This window comes from Suricata suricatta, chromosome 5 (assembly GCF_006229205.1).
Source record: "Suricata suricatta isolate VVHF042 chromosome 5, meerkat_22Aug2017_6uvM2_HiC, whole genome shotgun sequence".
NCBI classification, from domain to species: Eukaryota; Metazoa; Chordata; class Mammalia; order Carnivora; family Herpestidae; genus Suricata; species Suricata suricatta.
The window spans coordinates 95,121,828-95,143,832 of NC_043704.1; the positions used below are offsets into that span (position 1 = coordinate 95,121,828).

Consider the following 22,005-nt stretch of genomic DNA (forward strand, 5'->3'; position numbering starts at 1 on the left):
TGATTCCAGGCTCTGATATATATATATATATATATATATATATATATATATATATATATATATATATATATATATATATATATATATATATATATATATATACACACATACACATATATATATATATATACACACACATGTATATGTATATATATAATCACAGAGAAACAAAGCTTGATCAGGGAAGAGCCAAATGTGAGGAAATGCAAAGTTTGGAATCTGGTGGCTGCTTAATATTCCAATGGAGCTGAGCACAGGATAATACACTGGGAACTGATGACTCAGTGGCATCAGGCTATAGCCAAATAGAGATATATTACAGATTTTTTGCAGGAACAGAACAATATATATGCCAGTGCCTGTTCATCACATTTTTATGTATTCTTCATATCTGGAAACAAAAGAGAATATACTGTCTATACCACCTTCATAAAATAGGGTTAGTGAATTTTCTGGGGTTTTGTTGCTGTGGTTTTATTCCTTTCAAGAAGCAACACACCCTTTAAGAAAAAAGGCTTATGTGTAAAAATGAGCTATTGCTGGTGCATTTCTTAAATGAGTGCCCTAATTGCACTCCTGATAGATCCTCCGATTCTGCAAATTTGTGTGTATGTGTGTGTGTGTGTGTTCGTGCGTCTGTGTGTGTTGGAATAACTGAGGTGCTAGTGAGGCAGAAACCACATTGAGGGCGACTAGGTATTTGGTTGAGAACCCTCAATCAGACTGTGCTACTGCATCTCATAAGCACTAGCTCAGTTGCTCTCAGGGTCTTCCAGGGACAGTTTATAAGTCAGCAAGGTTTCTTGAAGGGGAGATGGGAGATCTGTGTGTAAGAATTTCTGAAGGTTTTAAGTGAAAACACAGTAATCACAAGGAGTTTTAGACAAAGTGCTTACTTAGCTATGACCCTAATAAGTCCATGACACTGGGTCTATGAAAGAGTCAGGATTATGGCTGTGTTTTCTTAGCTGGCTTTGCTTGAGAATTGGTGATCAACATCTAGCAGCTTGGCATGCTGTTCTAGGGTATAGATTTTTCTTAAATGTTTATTATTTTTTAGAGAAAGAGAGAGAGAGACAAAGCGTGAGCAGGGCAGGAGCAGAGAGAGAGGGAGACACAGAATCTGAAGCAGGCTCCAGGCTCTGAGCTGTCAGCACAGAGTCTGATGTGGGGCTCAAACTTACAAACCGTGAGATCATGACCTGAACCGAAGTCAGACGCTTAACCAACTGAGCCACACAGGTGCCCCCTCTAGGGTAGAGAGTTTTATCCAGTGACTTCTTTCTCCATGACCACATGATCCTTGCCCTGCTCAACAGCAGTGGTTCTCAAGTTGTGGTTCCTGAACCCAGCAGCATCAGCATCAGCCTCCCCTGGGGGGAACTAGTTATGAATGCAGATTCTCAGGTTTCACCCTAGACCTGCTGAATCAGAAATGCAGAGGATGGGGTAACTCAGCAATCTGGGTTTTAACAAGCTCCCATGCACATTAAAGTTTGTAATATCATTCTAGGGGAAGTGGCCTACCGTTGCTAAGGGCCTCTATGTGATTACTGAGTTAGGTTTCTGGTATTTGTTGTCATACAGTGTTGCTTGAGTTTAGAGATGATCATCCCCATCTTAAGGATGAAAAAATTCAAACTCAGCATTTTGGGAATGTGCTCAAGATCAGGTGACCAGCTGAGTGGCAGAGTTAGGATCATGATCAGTTTTTAGCCAAAACTTGTTCTTTCTACTCTACCATAATGAGTAGCTATGGGTTCCACATCCACTCCCAATAGGTACAGAAAGGAACCCAATTATTTCTTCAATGTCTTTGGAATTAATGACCTCTTCTTAAGTAGATCAAGACAGCTATTCGTTAGGCTGTTCTATATGGGCTTTATTTTCATGTGATTCAAAACTTGTAATTTTTTATGTGGAAGGGTTGGATCCATGAACATTTATTGGCTTTCCAGATGAAGGTCAAAGTAAGCAGAGATGAGAGGTCATGTGTATAAAATAATGGAGAACACAAGTATCAAGAGTCAGAAGCCTGGGTTCATGTCTGTAATTCAGTGGCCATATGACTAGGTCACCCAATTTCTCTGAAATTCAATATTTTCACATTTGTAAAATGGGAGGAATGTCTTACCTCTTTCAGAGGCTATGGAGAGAGTCAAATGACACAAGGTAGAGGGAAATGCCTTGAAACTCCACTGTGTCCTTGAAATTTAGAATCATACTATTGTTTATATAATGAGGAGGCAAGGATTTAAGATAGTTATCCATGTCCTCAGTATCAGGGATGCTCTGTCTTTGCTTTGGATTGTTTATGCTGTAGAGATCAGGAACCTCATGAGACAGTCACTTAAGTGTATTTTTGGCAGATAAATTAATTGTTCTCAGGCACAGAGCCAATCCTCATAAATAATGACTGCGGCACTGGGAGAGGTTTGGGATTATGTGTGATCAGGAGAGAGAGAGAGCCTGTGACAAATGGTCAGGTTCTGGTGGTGGTCACAGTGGCAAATAAACTATGTCAGACAAGGGAGCATCCAATTTGGGAAAGAGGCTGGCGTTCTGAGATGGGGCCCAGAAAATAGGAGAACAAGTCTGGGGGATCTGAAATGCTGATGGACAGGTGACTTTTAGGGATGGTCTGGTAACCTGCAAGGGAGACTTAGTCATGGGGGAAATTCTACATCTTCTGCAGGCAAGCAGAATATGACTCTAAATCTGAACTCTTCTCTCTCTCTCTCTCTCTCTCTCTCTCTCTCTCTCTCTCTCTCTCTCTATTTGCCTGAATTTTTCAATATATGTTAGATACTATAACCATTTTTACTATTAAAAATACTACATGTAAGTAACTGAGATAGACATTACGTATGCATTAAACCATTTAATCTTTAGCACAAGCATGACATTTTGGTGCTATTATTTCCATTTTGCAGAGGAAAAACTGAGAGCCAAGATGGTCAAATAACTTGCCAAAAGGACATAGTAAGAGGTAGAGCTGGGGCTGGGACACTGGGCTGTCTGGGCTCAGGCCATTTTTGTTGAAGAGCTATGCACACCCAGGAGGTCACAGCTGTACAGACTGGATCTAGCCTTATGTAGCTCTAATTTTGGCTCTTGGTGTCTGAAGCTTTCTAGAATTTCATTTTTAGGGCTCCACAGATGTCTAGAAGTCTTGACAATCTCTCTCCAATCTGGTTGACTAGCTTTAGGTATCAGCCCACCTCTACCCACCAGTCAATGCTCTGTTCATACAGAATTTCTTCTCGTTCCTCAAATACCATGCACCTTTGTGACCCTGGTCAGCTGTTTCTCAATGTGTGACTGATATCTACCTACTCGTTAAAGATCCAAACTTCTGATCCCTGTGTTAAACCAATAGAACCAGAATCTGAGAGTGAGGCCCAGCAATTTGCATTTTAAGAAACATCCCCAGGTGATTACTTTGAACAAGAAAGGTTAAGAACCACTGGTCTGCCTTTATCCGTGCTATACTGCCTCCTTAGAATGCCTTTCTTGCATTTCTTTTCTTCCTCTGCCTTTTCTACCACATGAATGCCTTTAAGTGCTACCGTGGCTGTTACCCTTTCTGTGAACAGTTCTTGGTTCCACCCCAGTGTATTTTCAATCCCCACTTTTGTTCTCTACCAATGGGTTTCTGCCTCTGTGAGAATATCCTGTAGTATACTTAAAATGTGTCTCTGTTCTTATCTCTGCTGTGAGCTTTTTGAGAACAGGGACTGCCCCCTATTTATTCTCATTCTTCTTCCCAGTGCTTGGCACATTTCCTGACATCAGTGGTACCCACCCAATGTCTGCATGTAGGAAGACAGGATACAGCCGGCCTTGGTCCTCAAGAAACTTGGGCAGTGGGCAAGTATAAAAACTGGGGCCTGGTTATCTAATCTCGGGTAGGAAGCTGGAGACTTGCCCCATTCTAGTGGGAAAGGCTAGCATTCAGCTTCTAAAACCCAAGGAAAAGTCAGGGTTTTATCAGGCCCTGCTGGCTGCCACCTTAGGACCCCTTTCTTTCTTTCTTTTTTCTTTCTTCCTTTCCTTTTCTTTCTTTCTTTCTTTCTTTCTTTCTTTCTTTCTTTCTTTCTTTCTTTCTTTCTTTCAGTTTTTTAAAAATTTATTTTGAGATAGAGAGAGAAAATGCAAGTGGGGGAGAAGCAGAGACAGAGGGAAAGAGAGAGAATCCCTAACAGGCTCTGCACTGTCAGCTTGGAGCCCCTTGTGGGGCTCGAACTCACAAACCATGAGATCATGACCAGAGCTGAAGTCACATGCTTAACCAGCTGAGCCACCCAGGCACTCCTGCCAGCTAATCACTCTTAAAAAAAAAAAAAAGATCACTCATTAATCTAATCAAGAATTGTTCTCAGACCTCCAAGTGGGGGTCATCTGCACCAGTTGCTTTTCAAACGCTGGGGAAGAGGAGGGAACCATGCAGGCCATCTTTCAGCTTCTGTGGATTAAGTTTGTGCTGGTGCTCTGAGATCCGGATGTGGGAAGCTTTGACCATTGGTATCACGTTGGGGAGAGGGTTGTCTCAAACGTGATGTCACCAAACTGTTTTACTCTGGAAGGGTAGGGAAGACCCCTTAATCAAATTTTAGATGGAAGTGTCATTGTCCTGCTGGGTTTGTGACTCACAGTCTTTCAAGAAATATCTTCCTGATTTTAACCAAGGTTGCATAGTTGTGTGGGTGCCCCATAGGAGACTTAATATGACAGCGTCTATTGGACTATGAGCCTGTTAGACCCGATGGCTTTGGTTCTCTGGCAGCTCCTTTTGACCAGAGTAGGAGATGAGGTGCTGAAATTGTGTCTGGATAAGAAGAAGGTTCACTTTTTTTTTTAAACTTTACTTTTTATTTTTATTCAGTCATTTCATTTCTGGAATCTGTTTTTTTTTTCTTTTTTTACTCTGTTTACTATGTTATAAATTCACTTATAGCAGCAATTTCGATGGAGGAAAAATTAAGGTTTGAGCTTTTTAAAAAAATTATTTTTGTTTACTGGGGACCACTAAAAAGAGAGGCTTTTAAAGATTATTTTGCTTCAGTCAAGTTCCCATAGCAAATGCTAGAAGCACCAGTGAACACCATAGCATCTCATTCCTGGATAATTTGTTTCTGCCCTTGTTGGCGTGCATATGTTTTAAGACTTTCCAGGGTGGTTGTTTCTATTTAAGGCACATCATATGCGGAATTCCGAAACACAAACCAGGTCTTTGAAATTTTTGATAAAGCTCAGTTCTTAATAACAGGACGGCTTCAAATGCCCTTGTAGCCACTTGGCCATCTGTAAATAAATGAAGCTCAATGAGGAAAATCGCATAAGGAAGCCGTTTTGGTTACCATTTCCATTTTGTTCATCACATCATCAGATTGCAAGATGACAAATATGAAAAGAGTGTGAGAATGCTTTCGAAAATATTATGTTTTGAAACTTGGATATGAGTTCAAACACTCAATCTAAAGGAGACTTGTGATTCGAATGTGAGTTATTTATTGTCTTTGTCCATTTCCAGAATTTAAATTTATGTTGGAATAAGGCAAATTCACAGCTACCTTTGAATAAAAATGGCGTACATTCTTCTTTTTGAATTACTTATTCTTCAGGCAGAGGCTCTTACATTCTGTGTTGGAGACCATGGGCATCGTCCTGGGTAGACATGGGTACTGTAATCTCAGATTATTATTGTATCCCGATGTCCCCTCCTAAATGTATGCTTGATCACTGGGTTGCATTTATACCATCTGCAATGGAGGTAATTCTGATTTATAGCTCAAAATGTGGCTGACTAAGCCAAATGGCGAACATTCTATTATTTCCGCTTTATGGGTCATGTCTGAAGGGGTTTGGTTCAAAAAATGGACCACTGCTCAAGAGGAAAAAGTCTGTTCCCATGAGGCAGTAGGTATTGAGTCAGCAAATTATGGTATGTCCAGCCTGTGTCCGGCAGACCATATGTTGCTGCTGCCCCATCGGTACCTATGCATCTAGATATGCTCATGAACATTCATAGACAGATAGGCAGACGGACAAGCAGACGCCTAACATAAGGTAGCTAAGTCCTACTAGAGAAGAGAAAGGGACTGTACCACATGGGAGAGTGAGGCCAAGGCACAGAGTCTTGTGATTTTTCCTTGCCCTCTCTCACACATCTTTTCCCTGTGCCAACGGCAATGCCGGCTGCAAGGGAGGAGAGAGGAGAGAGCAGAGTGTGCGCGTGTGTGAGTCTGTGAGTGTGTGTCTTCCTTGACGATGCAGCTCTCAGAGCTTTATTCAATCTCTGGCACAATGCGGCCTCTGTAGAAAAGATATTAGGAACAAAAAACAAACTCGAAGATTCAGGAGCAGGCTGCCAGAATTATTAAGAAAAACATTCAGATGATGCCATTAAAAACATATGGGGATTCTATAAAGCTCTGAAAAGAAAATGTTTAATTATGCGCCGTATGCAAAAGCCATCACGTTTAGATTAATACTAAAGACCGAGACTGTGTGAGGCTTAAGTGGTCCGCAGTGATGCATCAATCTTTTTACTCCTTTAAAAATAATGTTTTTCTTTCGCTGATGACAAATACCTTTCAAACTGTTGAGATCATGCTGCTATAGTGATGCATGGAGTTTAATGAAGTCCAAAGTCACTAACAAAAGTTTCCAAATTAACTTTTCAAGGTCCTTGAGTTAGATTTCTTTCCTTTCCTTTTCTCCTCTACAATTCCCACTCATTTCCCGCCCCAACACGAGTCCCTTTCCCCCTCTCCAATACACAAAGGTTGCCTATGCTGGTGGGCTGGTTAGAAATAGCCAGTTTTGAGAAGGTTTCCCATTTTAAAACACTGTAATGTAATGATTCATTGCCCAACTTTTAAGTGTTAATAGTTACAACGATTTTGATTTCCATTCTCAATAGCTCACATTAGAAGCCTCAAGAAATACAGAACTCTTGTCCCTTTTTAATAAATATGGAAACTCTTTTCTTTCAGCTGAATCTGATGTGTTCAGGGTCACCATCATTTCCGTTAGGTCCTCGCAAATGTGGAGAATAATGATTTTCTATGGCTTTGTGTGGGAGAAGTGACACAATGGAGAAAAAAAATCAAACTTTGTAGCTAATAGAGCTTCTGGATGAGTATACTGGATGTGCTCTGAGTAAACAGAAGTCTAAATTGCAGAAAATAATTTGGCTTTAGTTGTCTGATGACTGCATCCACTTTTATATTCATGCAAGCTTAAATATTGGAAAGGTACATGTGCAGCTTCTCACAATTAAAAAAAATAGTGTGGAGACCTAAAAAATGATAGAAGCAGGATATATTTATTTGAAAATCTTTGTTCCTTGTAAGGAGGTCAGAATGTACTCTGTCGGTGCTAGTTCACCAGAGGGAATTTTATGGACTTAAGCACTTGGGATTTTGATCCTCATTTATTGGGGTAGGCTTCTTTAAGTAAACATGTGGATTATGAATCAGTGGACAGATTTGTTGCTCACACTTGAATGTGTCAAAACGTTTTCTGAAGTGTCAGTCAGGCTTGCTGCAATAAAAATATAAAACTCCCCCCACCCTGTCATTTTCTATATTACATATATGATTGAAAATTACAAATTACCCAGCCTGCAATTATTTTTAATAAAGGTGGCAGGCTCTAGGAACCTGATTGGCTTACTCAAATGCCTGTCTGGGGACAAGTTCACCCACTGCCCGGTGTGGAGGCTCTGGATCCCGGCACACTGACCGTGCAGGGGCGATTTCGAATTCGATTTGCTCTTTGATTATGGAATCCTAAGTCAACCTTTGTTTCAAGGTTTTCCTCCCGTGTATTTGTTTTTGTGTGGGAAAATTTTACTTCTCTTGGTTAATAGCCAGCTACTTTTTTACAAAGAGCCACCTGTTTCTGAGTTTACACAGGATATGTTGGATTTATGTAATACAATAGGATCAATTTAATTACGCTTTTCCTTAAGTACAAAGCTACCTGGAATTACCTCACTACCTGACATAGGCTCCCTCTTTGGAGACCAAAAAAACCCACACTAAGTTAGCTTTAAGGTATTTCATTACCCCAATTTCTTCTAATATGCATTAAAGGCTATATACTTTCAGTATGAAAAAATGGCTGTTCTGAACTCCCCACAGTCCTTGTTATTTACAATGTTTCAAAGCTTTAGAATTACTACAAAAGATTTACTCATATAGCAGAGCATGTAAAATTTAAAATCAATAAAGTATATAAATTTTGCTTGTCTCCTTGAATTGATTCCCTCCTCTAATAGCTCAATACTGTAATACTATATACTTTTTTATTTCCAATGTCATTACCCAGTAATAATCTCTGGACTTTCCTGCCACAGCTCTGGGGCAGTCTGGAATTTCTGACAACGATATTCTTCACAGACAGTTGTCACAGGCAATTGTTACTCATTGTCCAGCTTCTAAAAACGAATAAACACATGAGAAATATTAGTTCGGTTCTGTGATATTAGAAACTGAACGAATTCCTTTTGATGTGGTAAATATAGCTGGGCATTTGACTTTGTGGGGAGAATAGAGACAGATTTGAGTTGGGAACGCCTTAGCAGGGGTAGATTTACCCCATGAGATGTCTTTTTTTTTTTTTTTTTAAACAAGAGGTATGAGGTTCAGTTTTCTGTAATTTTCTAACAGGAGTTCTTCTCACTGTCATTTTGCTTGGAGTTAGAAAATAAAAAACATGCAAGAGGGAGCTAATGTTGGAGAGGTTAACTTTTCCCAATGATACACAAGATTTTAGTCTCTAAGTGTATTCACAAGTATAAATTCGATCTCATTTCAGAACTTGCTAGTATTTTGCAAAGTGAAACACAGCTCTCCTTATTAGATTTAGAAGTAAAGACAGTCCTCAGCAAATGGAAGCATGTGAGGCAGTGAACAATTATTCTACCACTTACCTTTAAATTCACCAGTGGAGTTCTTTGGTTAAATCATGGTGGTGTCTGGGTCTCGGTGCAAAAAAAGGTTGAGCTGACCTTGGTCTCTTGAAACGCAAAATGTCTCAAATCCAAACATGCCGGTGAAATCTAAACTTGCTTTCATTTCTTAATGGCCACTCTCAGCCTGTAAAGAACACAGACAGATGATTGCTTACTTAGGCATGAAAACAGAAAAGAGGGTCCATGCTTGCGCTAGGTATTTTCGCTTGCTAAAGCAATGCTTTCTAGCCAGTCTCCTAAATTCTTCCTTCTCTTCTGTTTGTTTAGTGTCGTGATTGACAGAACCCCCCACAAAAAAACGCCAGAGGATCTTAATTTGAATCCCAGCTCTTCTACTTTGCTTTGTAACCTTGTGCAATGCTTTAACTTAGAGTCTACACTCATAAAGTGGGGATTTAGGACTTTGGTCTTACCTCACAGAGAAGCTGTAAAGTAAGCACAGTGCAGCCTGCGAGACCCTGTGCACATCACAAAGTTCAGATTCTACATTCCCATATTCTTTTCAACTTGGGTTAATATTTAGCTCAATATGGAAATTCCTCACTGATATCTGTAGAGATAGGACTGTCAGATAAAAATATAGAATGCCTAGTCAAATTTGAATTTCAGATAAAAAAAGTGTATATATTTGTACATACATTCATAATGCATATATAATATTTGTTGCTTATCTCAGATTCAAATTTCACCAGAGGCCTTGCATTTTTATTTCTTAATCTGACAATCTTCCTTAAGAGTTTTGGCTGGAATGTTCTGGGTGGCTCAGTCCATTGAACATCTGACTTCCCCTCAGGTCATGATTCCACAGTTCATGAGTTTAAGCCCTGCATAGGACTCTGTGCTGATAGCTCAGAGCCTGGAGCCTGCTTTGGTTTCTGTGTCTCCCTCTCTTTCTGCCCCTCCCCTGCTTGAGCTGTGTCTCTCTCTATCTCTCAAAAATAGATAAATGTTAAAAATTTTTAAAAAAGATTCATGGCTAGAATATTTTCTTACTCCATGTAAGATAAGCTTGAATGTGGGCATGTGGGGGACCTTCAAGCTTCCAGATTAATGACTAAGGAAGTACTTAGCCTTGTGTGGTGGCTGCAAGTATTTGGTCTTCCATTAAGCATATTTGTTGTACAGAACTCAGTATCTGGTCTGCAAAAGGGCAAATGAAGCCTGATTCTGTTTTCTCTTCAGAGGGAGACAGTCTCCCTTAGGGGAAAAGGGGGTTACCTGCAGTGGTGAGTTGATGTTAAATGTCCTTGGAATGGCATTGCTATACACTGATCCTTCTTGAAGATTATCTTTCCTCCTACCCCTAAGAACCAGGTTGTGAAATCTAGAGAAAGGGCAAGACCTATCTTTAGAGACAGAGGCATTTTCCAGGACCCAGCACCCACGTGTTTATGTGGTCCCTGCTGGGGTCTTGCCTGGGCTTGTCTGGAAAGGCAGATTGTTTTTGGATGCCTCTCTGCTTGGTACATTTACTGTCAAATTTTGTTTGTTAACTATCTATTAACAAATATAAAAGAGCTCAGCTAGGCTCATTTTAATTTTAATTTTTCAAAGTAATGACCACTTAAAAATTATCTGTAATATGATGTCATACTGGTCTCCTGACATCAGTTATGCTAGAAAAGTCTTGCCGATAATCAAGGTTCTCTACATTTAAATCTTCAGATGCTGGATCTGGCAGTAAAAACTGGATCTTTACATGTACATAAAAGAGTAGGGTAATTTGTGTACTTCAATTACTAAAAACACTCACTATTTCAGAGCTCTAATAAAATCTGGCCAAGTCTAGGTACCTGTCAAACGTATCAGAAAAAGATTGATTACATTATCTAAAATTTCTTTTCAAATTTCTTCTGCCACAAGGGTTTATACCAACTGCATCTATTCTGTTTACTGTTGCCATACCTTTTTCTTCTTGCATTCACATTGATATGATCACATGTGATCTGTGAATGCCCAGGACTAAGATGCCGGGAGAGTCTAGAAGGACCTGATTTACTTTGCTGGGGTCACCTAAGCACACATTGACTACTGTGCTGTGGAGCAGTAGGTTTGGCCCCTGTAAACCATGGCAGATGGGTACTCAGTCTATCATAATATCAGTAATGAGACTGACAAAGATGCAGAATTCTTATGAACTCCACACACTGTCCAGAGGGCAATCTAAAGTTCTGACTGACATATGGAAGTAGTGGCCCTACGTGCAGCTGACCCTCTGGTCCCTTAAGAAAAGAAACTAAAGCTTGTTAAGGTACAGAGTGTAATCTTACTCATCTTTTCATTGTATTTTTTAATAAGTTAGCCACGAGAATAAAAATGAAGATGCATTATTGAGTTAGGTTGTAATTGTAATTTCCCCTTGCCCTTCAACATGGACATGCTAAAACTTTTACTCACATGTCTTTCTAAAAACAAAGATACTATGTGGAGCAGTGGTTTTCAAATTTTAGTGTGTATCCAGATCCCTGGAGCTCTAGCTGAAACCCAGATTCCTGGGTGTCACCCAGAGTTTTCTGATTCAGTCAGTCTGGGAAACAACCTCCCACACCAATGCTACCCTGATCTGAGCCACACCTCCCAGAGCACTAATCTCGATACTACTGGAGACACTAGAAGCACTGGAGATGTGTGAGAATATTTTGGGAGACCAACTTATCACACAAAGACTTAAAGGTCTCTTTTCCAATGAAAAATAATCTGCTCATGGGTTTTGATTTTCTTAGCCTTGGAAATGGACAACAAAAAGTGGAGGCAGCCTTTTTTTTTTTAGGACAAGAGATTGTCATGTTCAAATCACAGTGGGCATTCACAAATTACTTTTTAAAGGGCAAGCATACAAAAATAATCAAGACGCATACCGTGAGTTTGAAGATCTCAAAGTGGAGTGTCTCAAAAAATATCAGGGGAGAGGCAAATATACATTATGAACAAAGAAGTAGTACTTCTGTTTTTTTTGTTTTTTTTTTTTTTACTCTTTGACCCAAGGACTCTGGACCCAACCAGCCTTCACCTCATTGAATCTTTTCTATCGTAGTGATCTCTGGTAACTTGTATTATCCTTCTAGCCCCATCTACCTTTAAGACTTAACCCCATGGTCTCTGTGATTCTTACTCAATAATAAATAATCATGACCAATATTATCCCTTCCATTATGGAACTTCACCTGTTGTCAGACCCTGTGTATATGCTTTGTTACAATCCAAAAAGTTGGGTGATTTTATCCCTGCTGACCATATTAGTAAATATGTTGACCAGAGACACACAGCTTGGTTAGGTGTAGACCTGCGATGTAAAATTTATCTTGCTGGACATCTAAGCCACTAAACTCCTTCCACTTTTTACATATTTTTAATTAACTTTTTAAGTTAAGACTGTAAATTTTTATGAAAATGGTTAGACAGTTGCCCAATACAAACCTTTTAGATAGTGGCTTATGTTTTTATTTAACAAAATGGAAGAAGTGTGACAGAAGAACCAAATGAAGAATGAGAGAATGCTAGAATTTTTACCAAATAATGACGTTTTATGTTTGAAAACATATACTCACCAGAGTGTTTTGGTATTAGTGACTTGGCTTGGGTCTCAGAAGCCTTTAAGATAAGATACATCGTAATATTATTAGATAGGAAGATGTAGTAGCCTCCACACCCTATTTATGGGAAATTGAATCTTAGAGAGGTGTGGCTCTAGGATGTGGGTAGACCCAGAATCAGAACTCAGGCGCCCTGGGACCCATTTCACTGTACTGGAAGGCCAAGGAAGAGGAGTTTGGGAAGGGTAAAAGGCAGTGGAGATGAGTTTATTGGTCTGGAGACTTCTGTTTGCAAAAGACAGAAATTCAATTTCAGTTTGCTTAAAAAGAAAATCAAGGCAAAGATTTTGCTGGAGCAGGTCACTGAGAAGTTGAGGGCAGATGCTAAGCCCAGGGATTTAACAATGTCATCACGGCTCAGACTCTTTCCATCTCTCTTCTGCTTTTCTCTGCATTGGCTTCATTCTCAGGTTGTCTCCCTTTTTATTGTGGTTCCAGAAAGCTCTCAACTAATAACAGGAAAAGCTTATCTCTTTCCCGCTGTTCCCTATGAATGCTCTGGCTTGAGTCACGTGCCTAACCTCAAACCAATCACTGCAGCAAAGGGATGAAATGATTCTATTGGCCAAGCCTGGGTTATGTGCTCTCTTTTGGAGTCTGGTGTGAAAGACCCCTCTTGAGCAACAGGTCTGTGAAGGGGAGAGGGAAATAGTAGTTGTTACTGAAAAGACAGAGTGGATACTGAACAGTCAAAAATCCTAAGTGTCTATGTCAATGAGCAATAGAGAAAACTGGGCAGAGCAATTTCCCCAAGCTTTTGCTTTTTAAAACCCAAGTAGCCTTAGGGTATTTTTCATCTAATTCAGCAAGGGTTTGTTGGGACAAGAAGCCATGCTGGTTCTCCCTTCCCTCCCCCATCTTTCCTTATGATGCGCTCTTTATAAAAGTGGAGTCTCTGCTCAGAGCCAGGCACTGAGCTGGGTGTTTTTTCTGGAATCACAACTACACTGTTTTCTGTGTATAACTACTTTGTATTCCTGACACTGGAGAGTAGGGATTTACCAGCTAATATGGTTGTGACTATATACAGCTGTGCTTTTGCAATTTGGTGTATTTAGATGGTTTCCATTCTTCCTGTGGTTCTGGGTTGAAGCTCATGAAGCTTTGTTATGTACCACATTCAGTGTCTCAAGGGAAAACTGATTGAGGCTCTTCCAAATGAGTAGCATGTATCAGTTTCCTCATCTGTAAAATGAAGGGCTGGATGAGATACGTCCTAAGATTTAACCAAAGTATAGCATAATTTGATTCTCTGATTTTGAAATTCAGGTTATATCATAGTAGTTGTTTTTAAAACTAGACAAACATTTTTATACTTTTCTTTTAAGATGAGCCTTGATTCTACCCTGAGAGAAGTGTTATTATCTGTTAAAAAATTATTAGTTGTAGAAAGGAAACACAAAGAAAGTCAAGATTTTGTCTCATAGGCTATCAAGTTTAAGGTGGAGCCATTCCCCGAGTTGCTATGAAGATGCCTATAAAATGTGAATCTGGCAAGGAAAAAAAACCAGTAGAGAGTAAAATATACAGTACCTATGTATCTATATATTCAGGTATTTGAATTTATGGGGCTAGTTTGCTATTTCAACTTGGTGACCAGACTCAACAATGAATCCAGTTGCCAGGATTGGAGGTCAGGAAAAATGTTTCTATGGTTCATTTTCAAAAGCATTCTCTTGGGGATGCTTTTGGATAATAGGTATCTTATTGTTTCTTCCATTACCCCCTTAGGAATCTAGGCTCCTTTAAATTAAATTGGAAGGCACAGAGGCTTCACTTGTTAGCTGTTTTCTTAACATAATTTTAAATAAATAGCTATGTAAGATTTGATGGTCAGGGTCTTTCTCCTCTGTTGGAATGTAAACTCCTTGAGGACAAGTGCTATTTCAGTGTTTTTCATTGTTCAGTCCCTAGTACCTGGCACAGGGCCTGACTGAATCCATGGATAAAAACCCATGGGCTCACATTGGGCTCTCATTATTTTGGGAATGTCTTTATGAGAAACAGTTTCCATCACTTGTGGCTTAGGTATTCTTTTACTGTGATTTTTGAAAATAGCAGTAGCTCTAGATATTTTTGTATACAGATTCTTGAAAAATTTTGGGGTTCAGAGGATATTTTATACTGATTTGAAGACAGAGAATGAGTTTATTTGAATAAGCCCTAGAAGATACTCCCTCCCCTTGATAACTGACCTGGGACAAATTAGCAATATCTTCTTCCCCGCAACTCCTCATAACTGAAAATGTCTACATGCTTAGGCATATATTGGGTAAGTCTTCACAAAGTTCAAAGATAAATCTGCTTAAAAGTAGTTACAAAATTAGAATGTTTAGGTACATCCATTGCCTTATACATGAAACTAAAGGTTCATGAACCAAATTATTGGTAATTTCTAGCTGAAATCCAACATCTGGGCAAGATTTTTGAGCTTCATTTCCTCACTATGCCAAATAGCTCATCTGGAAATAGTTGGCCAAGATTTAAGAGGTGATAGTGGTCCCTTTACTCATTTGTTCCTTGGTCTCCCTAGAGCTTCTTGCCAGGGCAATGATGAGTGATAATTACTCCTGGGTTTTTGTAGTATGGTCCTTGGTATTTTAGGTGTTCACTTTGACCACTAACTGATTTCTTCTAGAACATTATCCATGATGACAATTGCTTACTTACAACTGAATTTGAGTTTATTGATACCCTGAAGAGAAAGTTCCTATTACCTATTTCATGAAGCATGTAACTCCCTATCATCCATATAGACCCTTTTCATTTACCTACATGTTGGAATATTTATTGTCTGTTGTTGCTTAGGTTTAAAAGAAAATTCAGGTTATGATTTCAAGTCTTTTATCTGATCAAAAGCAACTAATGTCCAGATTTCCTTTGTGACCCTATCTTAAAGAATTGACCTAAGGAAAATATTAATTTCCTAGCAAGATGTTCTTATCTGCCTGACTTTGGAAATACAGATAAAAATGTTGCACCCCTTCTGGTGAACAGATGATGGAAGAGGATTTGTGGCATAATGATTAAGAGCATGGTTCTGGAATCAGACAAACCTGGGCTGGACTCCTGGACTTCCTGCTTATGGTTCTGACACAGAGAATAAGATCTCTAAAAGGTGTAAGTCTCAGTCAAGAGAAAGCATGCTGAGCATTGGGCCAAGCTTACACAGGAAATGGTCCATAGATGTTACCTTAAAAAAAGATGGACATCAATTGTGGAAAAATGTACAGACTACAAGATCCTGAAAAAGAAGTAGAAGTCAAGTATACTATTCACTAGTGTAAAAATCATATATGATTCACGTAAAAGGAAAATAGAGTTGCATCTGAAACAAATTACATTGCTTTAGAGGATGCCCCTTTAGTCTTTGTTGAGTGTTAGTTTAATTCACATAAAAGTTTCTGTGTTTTTGTGTAAAATGATGGTAGAATCTTTCTCAGAGTTTCTTAAACTATAATCCACAGAAATTCTTCTTCTTGGATAATGAGAATTATATATAACCCATTGTTTTCTTCTTTTCACCTTGTTTTTCAAAAAGCTGAACACTAAATTCAGTGCTCAAATGGTAGTAGTCATATTAAGCTTGTTTGTTTTTCGTACTTCTCCATGAATTGTGGGCTTCAACTTGAATAATTTTAGGGTTGATGTGTGTTTTATCTTGAGATGCCTTCTTTTGGGAAGAAGGAAGTTAAATTATTTAAGAGATACCTCCTAGAGTTTGTCTGTAATATTTTAGCTTTTCTCCCCGCCCAAGTGGATACCAAAATTGGTATTTGAAAAATGCTTTGAACTCTTCCAATGGAAAAATACTATGTAATGTTAATATGATATATTTATTTTCACAAGTACAAGTAAAGCTTGTAAGATATCTTACAAAGAGGGTCCCTCTTTAGTATACCGCAGAATGAATGACTTCTACCATGTTTGTTACTTTGTAATATTGCAGGTTTTTCAAACTTTAAGCTCTTGGGCTTAAATTCTTTAAGCCCTTATATAGAAAGGATTTTAACTAAAAAACGATGCTTAGTTTAAATATGGAAGAGAGTGCTTCTTTACATAACTGCATTCTCATTTAGAGTATGAACTTACAAAAGGACCTAAGAGGCAGAGCAGTGTGGTGAAAAGAATCATGTTTTAGAGTCAGAATGAGGTTCATATCCCAAGTCTATTACCTGCTAAATAAATTAGCCTTAACTTTCTCTTCCATAAAACAGTGATGCTAATATTTACATATTTACTTTATAAGACCGTACTGAATATCTACTTTGTATCAGTCAGTGATGACTAGTATTTGCCTAGGCTGCCAGCCCTGTGGGAGTTGGCCAGCTCCCAGCTGCTCAGAAACATGGGCAGACATATAGAGGGAGGGAGTTGGATTGTCACAGGAGCATAGCTAATATTATTCCTCAAACTCTGGCCTATGGCACAACCTCCTAGCAGATCCCTCTTTCTTCTTCCTTCCACTCAAAAGCCCATAGGAAAGCTCTGCCATGGTGGAATGAAGGTGAGGTTGGATCTTTTGGGCAGGAGCTTTACTTGAGCCTCGTGCTCAGAAAGTGTTACTGGTTGCCCAGTTGTGGGATATGAGTGGAGCTGCTGTAGACGGCCCTCTGCTTGTTTATCAAAGACAGAATTATCCGCCACTGTTTGTACTGGGATTATGATTGCTTACCAGAGAGATAGCAAATTCTATTCCTTATTTCCATTTGTTTTCTGAGTTGAAACGTGTGGTATGGAAAAGTTGACCTAAAAATATACTGGTCTCAGATACTTTAAAGGATGATACGCAGGGGGCACCAAGGTAATGTTCAAGCCCCTGTTGCGTTCTCTCATCCATTCACGCATCCCACGTATGTGTACTGAGCATTGGCTACATGCTGGATACTGTTCAAGGCGCCGCGGAGAGAATGACGGCGGCTCCTGGACCTATCCTACACATAGCACATCTTTACGATCACACCTAGCATTGTTTTACATTCAAAATTATCTGGCTTTGGATGCAGAAACCTGAATGAGAGGAAAGATTTTGACATTCCAGGCTCCAGTGGTCACTGTGGGCACAGTTGATTCTCTAGCCCTCCTGATCATCTTTCAGGGGGCACTGAGAGTTCCTGTTTAATTCGGCACCCTTAAAGCCTCTGCTTACACATTCTCTGGACTCCTTGCACACCAGACTTTTTAGTCAGTCCCCTGTCCCCAGTCGTCTGCCACTGAATAAGGCAGAATCAAGTTGGTAAGCTAAATTATTCTGTAAAATGATATCTTTTCTTTGACTCTCTGCTTAAGAGTTATAGAATTTTTGGTTGTCTTTGTGTCTCTTTTCCTGTTTGGAAAAGTTGCATTTTATGGAATCCTGTGGTAAGATTCCTGGTAGTTGAATTAAACAGCTTATTGTGAGTGCACTAGGAATTTGGGAGTTCACTTAAGCACTGAACTTTTGCACACTTAGAGATATAAAGGTATGTACTAGATTACTGACATGGTTTCCTTATGACCCTCTCAGTTCTTTTTCCTCTAAAATTAGATTTTCTTGTTCACGTTAGTAAAGCATGCAGTTGCCGACCCTCGTAGAGCTATTGTGAAATATTAGGTCTGTATTTCCGGAGGCGTTAGCCACTGGCTGTAGCCCAATTCTGAGGGGAGAGCGGGTTGTGCATCTGAATAACATTACAAGTGCAATGAAAGTAGAACACCCCCCTGAAAAAAGAACAGGAGGTTATTTTTAAGTGGTGGGAAGAAGTTGCAGGTGTGCCTGATGTTTTTAAAGCTCTTGATTATTGATCTTGTTTTAAGACTTACAAATAGAACCATTAATGTGTCAGTGTAACCCCGATAACAGATGATTATTGTCCATCTTTAAACTGTACTTAGCACTAAAATGTATATGTAATGCACACAAAAAGGCCAGCTTTATCACAATTCCTCAAGGTTTTATAGGAAAGAATTCATTCTTTCATTTTTTCCCCCTTGGCCCTCCTTCCTTCCCTCCCACCTCAATCCCACAGTTATTCCCTCTGCTAATTGATAGAAATTCCTACGAGACATTCCAGCCACTAGCTGGCAGACATAACAAACACAAAATTTACAGCTCTACAATGAAAATGTCTTAGGATACAATGTTTCTAACTTTCGGTAACTACCGCCTTCTGAACTATGTAGCTCATCACAATGAGTGAAACAAGTTGAAGTAGTGTAACACCTAGGGATTTTAGTTCAATTTCACTGTAACCTCAATTTTACTACCGTAAGTCAAGTTTGTCGTCAGAGAGCTCCATATTACATTTGATGGGCAGATTCATCTGCCTTTACTCTGTGCATGCGGTCGATGCATGAGCAGCAAGGCAGTAATACATCTTTATTTAAGCCAAGTCTTGGATTCAGTCCCAAATGACATAATCTCCCGTAAACTGGGAAATCTGGTCTAGACCACAGAACGTTATGGGGCGCACACCTGTTCAGAGGATCGTAGTCAAAGGATAGTTAACAGCATTTCATTGTCATCCTGGGGGAACAAAATAAGTCACTCTTGGCAGAAGTTGGACCTGGGCCTAGAGCTCCTTGACATTTTTATATAACAAATTAGAATATTCAATGGGAGTGTGGCAAGGAGTCTGTTTTGCAGGGAATACTGAGGCACCAGTTTTTGTGCCGGGCTGCTATCTGTGCCCAGCCATGGTTAGGAGGGATTAGATGGAGAAACTAAGGCCATTGAGTCAACCATGATTTGTAGCATTTCAGACTCCTGGTGACAGAAGCTTTGAAAATGGTGATGGCCATGAAGGGGGAAGTAAAAAGGAAGAGCTGAGGTGGTGTGGAGAAAGAATTGACAAGGCTCAGTGATTTCATCCAGTTTGTCAGTTCATTCATTGGTTCTTTCATTTTTTGTTCCTTTATTCATGCATCAGACATGAATAAGCACCTACTGTGTCCGAGGTACTGTGGCAGAATTTTGGACAAAGCAGTTTTTAAGACATGGTTCCTTACTACAGGGAAGCAGGTAGGCCTGAGAAGAACTCTCAGAAGTAAAAATTAGGGGCCAAAAAAAAAAAATAGTGTTCCTTCTTTCCAAGATGGGAGGGCTTGGAGGGAGACCCTAGAAATGATTCGTTCTGAGACTTATGGGGTTGGAGTTGGCACTCTTGCTGCAGATGCCTCCAACAGAGATGAGGAAGAAAAGAGGAGAAGAGGCTTAGAATTAAACCTAAGAAATTCATAGTGGCAAGAAATGGACACTCTAAGGCCAGTTGAGCTTCTTGGGAGAGTGACTAAGCAGTAGACCTCAAAGTGAGTCATGGTGGTCTTGGGGCGTGGGTATAACGGCAGTGTCAGTGACAAAGGAAGAGCTAGAGACAGCAGGAGGCCATCTCTACAAAACAGTGTTGGTCTAAAAACCCAATTATGACAAAGTTGCTGGAAATACAACCGGAACTTAATCTTTACTAGGTGTATGTTTGGGTAGTAAGCCTGTTGAACAGAATGCAGCTCCCTGGACTCAGTTGAGAAAATGATCTAGACCTAGCACAGTAAAAGTCTTGATAATGTGGGAGAACCAACAGGCACTAAGCAACTATAAAAGTGATTCGTAGAGTACTTGCGTGTGCACTATGGGAATTTCAAGACTTAGAGGAGTGCTTCCAGAGAAGAACATTAAAGCCATTTCCCTGTTGGAAGATAGAAACCTAAGCTAAAAAGAATGTAAACTTTTTAGTTCTTTAGGAAGGAGGCTGAAGGTATAAAATGAATAAGTTGTTAAACACACATCTAGTACTAGAGGCCATACTCAATAAGGATACTAAAAAAAAAGTGTTTGCTTTCAAAGAACCCCAGACTAAGTATGGGAGATTTTGGTGCCAGCTTGGTCTAGCAATCAGTGTGTCGTAAGATCTAATTATGTTAAATAATTCAACCACATTGGGCCACTGTCTTCCCATTTATAAAATATAGAGATTGGTGGCTGATCACTAAGGCCATAGCCTGAAAAAAAATTGATGAGGTATTGTATTAATTGCTGTTGGAACTATTGAAATTCAAAAATGCCCAGGTCTAATTGCTTGCAATAAAAGTCTGATGTGATACCTACCAATCTAATACATAAAATGAATCTAAAGAGTGTTTTGCTTTAGAAAGTTTGCTGCTTGATCCTGTAAACATCGAGGTGGATGTGCCCCTTTGAATCAGCAGTTTTGTGTCCTTTGGATAAATACTTATTAGTACAATTGCTGGGCGGTAGGGGAGTTCTACTTCTAATTTTTTGACCCAAAAACATTCCAAAATTAATGACTGAAAAAATATCAGGTCATATACATGTGTTAAAATTTGCTTGTTATCTTTGAAATAGGTCTCTGTTTTAACTGGGTTCCATTTTTTAATTCTTGAATTTGTTTTTCTTGATTCAGTGGTAAAGGGTGACTACTGCCTTCCTGCTGAAGGTTTTTCCCAACACTTGCCATGTCTGCCCTCAGGGGATTTCAGATAACAAGCAGCACCAAGTTGGTCCTCTAAATTTGGCCCCCTGTCCCTGCCACAGTGCTTAGCAGATTGGATGAAAATGTGTCCACAGAGATTAGATATTCCAGTGACCACAGTGCATTTTTCTGCCCTGAAAGCTATCTCTGAAATCAGCCCTGTACCTCTGGTTTATCAGGAGGAGAGTACAGACAGATAACATCCTTGCGATGTGACCCTGACCTTTGTCAACCTTTGTTAAGGCTTCATCTGAAGTCAGGCCTAATGTTTGTAAACAGGATGTAATTAAGGCTGGGAACTGACAGGGTCTGACATTAAGACAATGCAGAGCTGGCAGGGAATGGTCTGTCAGATGTCAGCTCGCATTGTGTTCTAAGTGCCTTCATAATAATTAGTGTCCTCTGTCTGAAGGAAGTTCACTCAACTTGGATTAATCTGTCACAGCGTGGAGGCCATCCTTGGGAGGGCAAGTGTTTCCTCTGATAAACCTTAGAACAAGTATGAGAAAAAAAGCAAAGAAACTCAAAAGAAAACTGTGAAAGTCAAGACTGTTGGTGACAGGTGCTGCCTGAAAATTAGAAACAGGAAGTAGGAAAAAAAAGGGCTCCCCCTCCACATTCCAAGCATGAAGTGACTGCAAAAGTTCACTGTGAGCAGAATTGGCTACAGCTGCCCTGGGCCTGCTGCTCTGGATGCGTGAGTAGACACAGGAAGATGAGTGTTCAGAAAAGCCCGTGCATAAACACATTGTTTGGCTTTTGCCCTGAACTAGCACAATGCACGTGTCAGAGATTGCCCGCAGCCTATAAGAGGATTTAGGCTTAACATGTAATTGACCCAAAGAGGCTGTATCTGCTTTCTGTTAATAGATGATATTTGTTGAGCATCTTGTGGTAGTTGATATGGTACAGACTGAGTCAAGAGATGTCCTGCCTGTCTTCCTAACTTTCTAGCTAGGGC

The 22,005-nt window shown here is 39.7% G+C and overlaps 1 protein-coding gene and 1 long non-coding RNA gene across 6 annotated transcripts in view; one reads left to right on the forward strand and one right to left on the reverse strand.

Moving 5' to 3' along the window:
* Window positions 1-22,005, forward strand: part of MECOM (MDS1 and EVI1 complex locus) — a 550,526-nt gene that overhangs the window by 126,432 nt on the left and 402,089 nt on the right. The window lies entirely within an intron of this gene.
* On the reverse strand, window positions 8,293-9,440 carry LOC115292043. The gene is made up of 3 exons (XR_003908770.1): window positions 9,397-9,440; window positions 8,942-9,107; window positions 8,293-8,446 (listed from the first exon to the last, which is right to left on the reverse strand). It is a non-coding gene; the product is annotated as an uncharacterized LOC115292043 (long non-coding RNA).